The following is a 5567-nucleotide window of genomic DNA, read 5'->3' as shown; positions in this document are numbered from 1 at the left end:
ATATTGCAAAATTTTTGTCTGTATAACTGACTAAAAAGTAGAAAATAAATATTTTAATATCTATTGCAAAATTTTATACAGACAAGACTAAGAAGTAGAAAATAAATAATAAAAAAAAACTTTTTAATATACAACGCTTTTATAAATGGACTGAAAAGTAGAAAATAATAATTCTTTTTAATATACAAAATGCTACAATGCTTTTATAAATGGACTTAAAAGTAGAAAATAGTAATTCTCAGTCCCATAGAATTTGTTTTGATAACTTTTGATTTTAAATTTTAGCAAAAGTCATTATAAACAATTTAAGCCTTTCTCCGGGCGATTTTCAAAATTTTTTCTTTGTTAGAGAGGTAAAACATTTTAAATTCGACCAAAAACGACAAAGTTATACCTTCTTGAAGTTGTAACTTGAAGAATACTAAAGATTTAATTTATTTGTTAGTAAAAAACTAATAAACGAAGTGATGGAGAAAACTATAAGTATAGTCGTGTCCTATGGGCTATAACAAAACATATTTTCTATATGAGAACCCTTGCATATTTTTTTGTTTACTTTTGTATCACTGTGTAATTAAAACTAAATAACTAAAAGGACGAGCACACCGAAATAGCAGCTATAGCTTCTATCTATGTATATGTAAATTATTGTTGCTTTTCCGCACCAAGTTTTCATATCAGGCCCAATAAAATTGTTTAATATAATGGTTATATTATTAAGAGTTAATAAGGTTTAGATCTTAAAGTATTCAAAAAACCTCTGATTTAAAGCGCCTAGCATTCTCAATGGATTTTAAACATATCGGTAGGGAATTCCATGTTTTTACAACACTGACAAAAAACATTCTCGAGGAAACAAGAAAATTGTGCCTTGGTACAATGAGGCTGCATGTTCTACTTGAACGCGCAAAAGTTAATTTTTTAAAAAGGTATTCCGGGGTTTTTTATGTATCAATTTGTGCAGAAATAAAAGGCTACGATATTTTAAGAAAACAGTCACGCTACAGTTGAGTATTTTATAGCTACACTGTGAAATGTGGTCAAACTTGCGCTTGGAAAATACATATCTTGCGCAATTATTTAGCGCCATTCGCAGTTTCCGCTCACTTGTACTGTCCATTTGACCATAAACGAGTTCACCATACGAAATCAGTGGAACTATAAATATTTTTACCAACCGTAATTTGGGTACAAAGTCCGCCGTGCGCCATAACTTTCTTAGTACAAAATATATTTTTGCTAAAGTGGAGTTTATATGGTCAGTACACCCTAAATGTGAGTTAATTTTATAACCAAGACTTGTAACAACTGGTTCAAATTTGTCTGTAAGGCTAATGATGGAATGTAATCTTGCGAGTTTAAATGGGGTGAGATACATATAGCTTTAGTCTTCGTTGAATTTAAATTCAAATTATTAAGCAAGGCGAATACATACAAGGTGGTATCGATTGAACAAATACAACAATTACTTGTATTTTGTTTTTGCTTTTAGCGGGCCATTGTCAAATTTCAGCTATTCTTCCCCGAATGAAAAAGGGCGACAGAAAATGCAAACACTCTCACGTTTTCACTCACTCACTAACGAAATTCAAAATTTTGACAACCAAACGCTACTCACAGCTGATGAAACAACGCCACCTTATATAAATTCGCCTTGTTATTAAGCTTTGCCCAAACAGATATCGAGTGAAGATCTTCACTGACTCTAGCTATTAAGTCTTCAAAAAGTCCTATAGGGCGAGATATAAATTTGGGCATCATCCGCATACAAATGAAAGGATACGCTTTTACAGCAGTTAGCAATATCATTGATAAAAATACTAAGTAGGATTGGACCTAGTATAGACCCCTGCGGCACTCCCGAATGTAGTTTCTTTAGCTCAGAGCCCACGTTTTTAGCGACAACTTTCTGCCAACGATTTGTAAGATAATTTTCCATTAATTTTACGGCGCCATCAGAAAATCCAAAATATCTCTTAAGCTTTAGCAGGAGTATACTGTGATCAACCTTGTCAAAGGCCTTGGAGAAGTCTAACAGAGCTAAAACTGTTAGCTCACCCCTCTCATATGCTGGTCTTATATCCTCAGTTACCTTCAAAATAGCTGTAGCACAGCTGTGGCTACTTCTACACCCAGACTGATACACCGTGAGGAGTATATATTCATCAAGGTAGCCAACTATCTGTCTTACCATTAGCTTTTCCAAGACCTTGGACAACGAGAACAGTATACTTATTGGACGGAAATCAGATGGTGAAGAGACTGCGTGCTCGCGTGTTTCGGAAATGGAGTAACCATTGCTATCTTCCATGCGTCTGGAAACGTAGAAGAAGTGAAAGAAAGGTTTAAGATATGGGTCACGGTTGGTACTACGTATGGAAGGATCATTTTCAAAAATTTTAAACTTATACCGTCCACACCTATAGCGTTCGATTTAAATGAATAGATACTTCTTATTACATCGTTATCCGTTACAGGAGAGAAACTAAATTCTTCATTTTGTCTAAATAAAAGACCTTGGTCCAGTTTGAATTCGCTGCTATGTTGCAAACTGATCGATTGAAGGAAGTATTCATTCATGATGTTAACATCTAAATCGCATTCTAGGTTGCTTTTACTCCCTACGCCCACGGACTTCAGATTATTCCAGAGAGTTTTGGTTGGCAGATCCACGCTAAGTCTGGCCTTATAATATTGCCTTTTTGAATTTTTTGTTGCAAAAGTGGCACGATTTCTATCAACACGATATACTTCCCAATTTTCGTATGTTGGTTTGCGCTTCCAACATGTGTATAATCTATTCCGCATTCTAATAGTGCGTAGAACCTCCCCCGTGAACCATGGCTGTTTATTTTTAGGAATTTTTGCAAATTTTAAAGGAATATATTTATCAAAGAGGTACGTTACCAAGGAAGTAAACCAGTTCAGTTTTCGGTTTATATCAGGGAAAAACCACGCAGTATTCCAATCTAGAGCATTGGCCTCACATTCTAAAGCATTTATATCGACAGATTTGAAGTCCCTGTAAAAGAATGGTTGGACAGCATTTTTAAGACACAGATTGTAAGATGCAAATAACATATCGTGATCGGATACACCAGCAACTGAAAATTGATCGCAGTGAAGCATGCTAACAGAATCCGATACACGGACCTGATCTAGTTGGCTTGGCTTACAATTAGGAGCAAAACGCGTTGGAAATCTGTTCATTGCTTGCAAACCAACAGAAGCCAATCTATCTATCAAATCGTTGGATCTATTGTCATTGTTTAACAGATCTATATTGAAGTCACCGCATAGTAAAACATGCTCATATTTAGGCGCTAAATCAGTTACTTGGATGAATAAACCACTAAGGTCAAACATCTTACACGGATTGTACACGCATACAACAAGACACTTTTCGCAACCATCCCCAATTTCGACTGAAAGGTATTCAACCGGATCGACACAATTTGATTTAAAAATGGTTTTTTGTCGCAGGCTGGATTTGTAATATATAGCAATTCCACCACCTTTCTACCCCGTTTTCCTATCGTTTCTTGTTAGTTTATAATCACGCAAGTTGACAGCATTATCCATCACAGATTCATTGAACCATGTTTCAGTTACACATACAACATCAACGTCCGAGTCTTGAAAGACACGATCAATATAGTCAACTTTATAAGAATTAAAACTTCGAGCGTTAAAGTGGTACAGTTGTAAGGCGGGATGTTTTTTACTAACAAGATTCAACAACAATTTTAAACTTTTTTTTTTGTCAGTGTTCCAACCAGTGCTAGCATTGAACATGTTCAGATCTACGATTGGCGCTGCTAAATTCGAGGTTCAGAAAGACGATGGCAGAAGCAAGAGAAAAGAACAAAGAAAATGCGAGATGCTGAAAGCAGACGATAATAATTTCTGGCGTTTAAGCTGCGTTGCATAGTACATAGTTTCTCTATTGGCCTTGGTCAGACTCTCATGCACGTATATCTTTCCCTCGCCGCACAAACCAACATCCGACAGCAATTAAGGTCTCTTTTTGAGTTTGCAAAAACCAGCAATCGATTTAAAAAGCTGATTTCTGGCATGCGACGAATTGAGCTTAATCAAATCGGCGCTGAGTTTGTTTGGCTATTGTTTGGTCGCCTACGAAACGACTCACGCATACCTGGATTGATGAAGTCAATCGCCCGACACACCCCCGCAAACACTTCACTCAAATTTTCATCGCTGCTCTGCGGTATACCATTTATCATGATGTCAGTTGAAATAGCAGAGTTCTCAAACTTCTCTAATTGTGCACGCGCTTTGCTTGCATCTTCTTTGAGTGCAGAAAGCTCAGAGTGCACTTTGTCATCAGCCGGCGATTTCTGGCTCTCAACAGCAGTTACTCTCTTCTCAATTTGTTTTATTTTATTCTTCACGTTTGATAACTCACCAGCTACTTCGCTTAACATCTGCATAAATCTTTCCTCCAAGCCCTTCATGGATTCGCTGAGTTGTTTGACAATACTATCCTCGTGACTCTTTAGCTTAGTTGTTGATCAGCACTTCGGCATTGAGACAGACTTGAAGGCGACGGGGAAGTGCTATTTCGCGCCAATTGCTGCTGTTGTTGTTGCTGCAATTTCGCTCCTCTCGTTGACATTATGCTCAGTAGGTAAATAAATATATTTGCGTTTCAAAAATGGAAAAATAATCGCTTCGCGCAAAAGTTGTTTTCGACAGCAGGCCGTGGTATACAAAAACAGTCTTCCACGCTCTTTCACAACTTTTGGAGGCAATCTTTAATTGGAATAAACACTTTAGCAGCACAAAGAAGTCGCGATCACTTGCCAGCAAGATTAACACGGCTAGCTCTATGCATTATTTTCTTTATGTTCTATACATGAAATAAGCTAACACGTGTTCGAGGATTTTTTTTCGCTTTTTTTCTTTGGAGATATGATTTGTCAAAATTTGCATTTTTTCTTCATCTTAACGTCGTTTTAAAACTAAAGAAACAGGCTTAATATTTCTATATATAAGATGGTGAAGATTGCCCTAAAGCTAACTTAGCTATTAACAGTTGAACTTTTTGAAGTTGATTTGCATAGTGAAAACCAGTAAATTAGGGATTTAGAATTAGGTATGCCATCGTAATCCTTGTTTAATTTAATCTACATATATAAAAATGAAATGTATTTCGTATGACCGCGATGCCTGACCAAACGGCTGAACCGATTTCAATTCTGTAAAATGTGTTTTTTTCGACCTTCTGTGTGGAAGGTTTTTCGATTTAAAAAAATTTGAAATTTTTTGTTGTCGTTACCGAAAAACGAATAATGCTGAGACGTCACGATTTCACAATTTCATAGAGTTTTCTGTACATTGAATGTCACTAAACAACTAAACGGCTGGACCGATTTGGTTCATATTTGGTACATATATCAGTACCATTAAAAGAAATATTTCTACCAAAAAGTTGCTCGCTAGGTGGCGCTGGGGTCAGGATATTCCAAAAAATTGCATTTACTTTCCGATTTGGTTCATATTTAGAATACAATTTAGCCAATTGAAAAGAAATATTTGGACTTAAA

The 5567-nt window shown here is 36.1% G+C and overlaps 1 protein-coding gene across 3 annotated transcripts in view; it reads right to left on the bottom strand.

Annotated features, from left to right (window-relative positions):
- Positions 1 to 5567, bottom strand: part of LOC118747352 (protein male-specific lethal-3) — a gene marked incomplete at its 5' end in the record, with an annotated part of 33213 nt that overhangs the window by 12531 nt on the left and 15115 nt on the right.

The sequence above is a fragment of the Rhagoletis pomonella genome, unplaced genomic scaffold (genome assembly GCF_013731165.1).
Source record: "Rhagoletis pomonella isolate Grant_MI unplaced genomic scaffold, Rhpom_1.0 Rhpom_scaffold_00011, whole genome shotgun sequence".
Classification (NCBI taxonomy): domain Eukaryota; kingdom Metazoa; phylum Arthropoda; class Insecta; order Diptera; family Tephritidae; genus Rhagoletis; species Rhagoletis pomonella.
The sequence above is the reverse complement of the archived record's forward strand: the minus strand, read 5'-3'. Positions and strand labels throughout refer to the sequence as shown.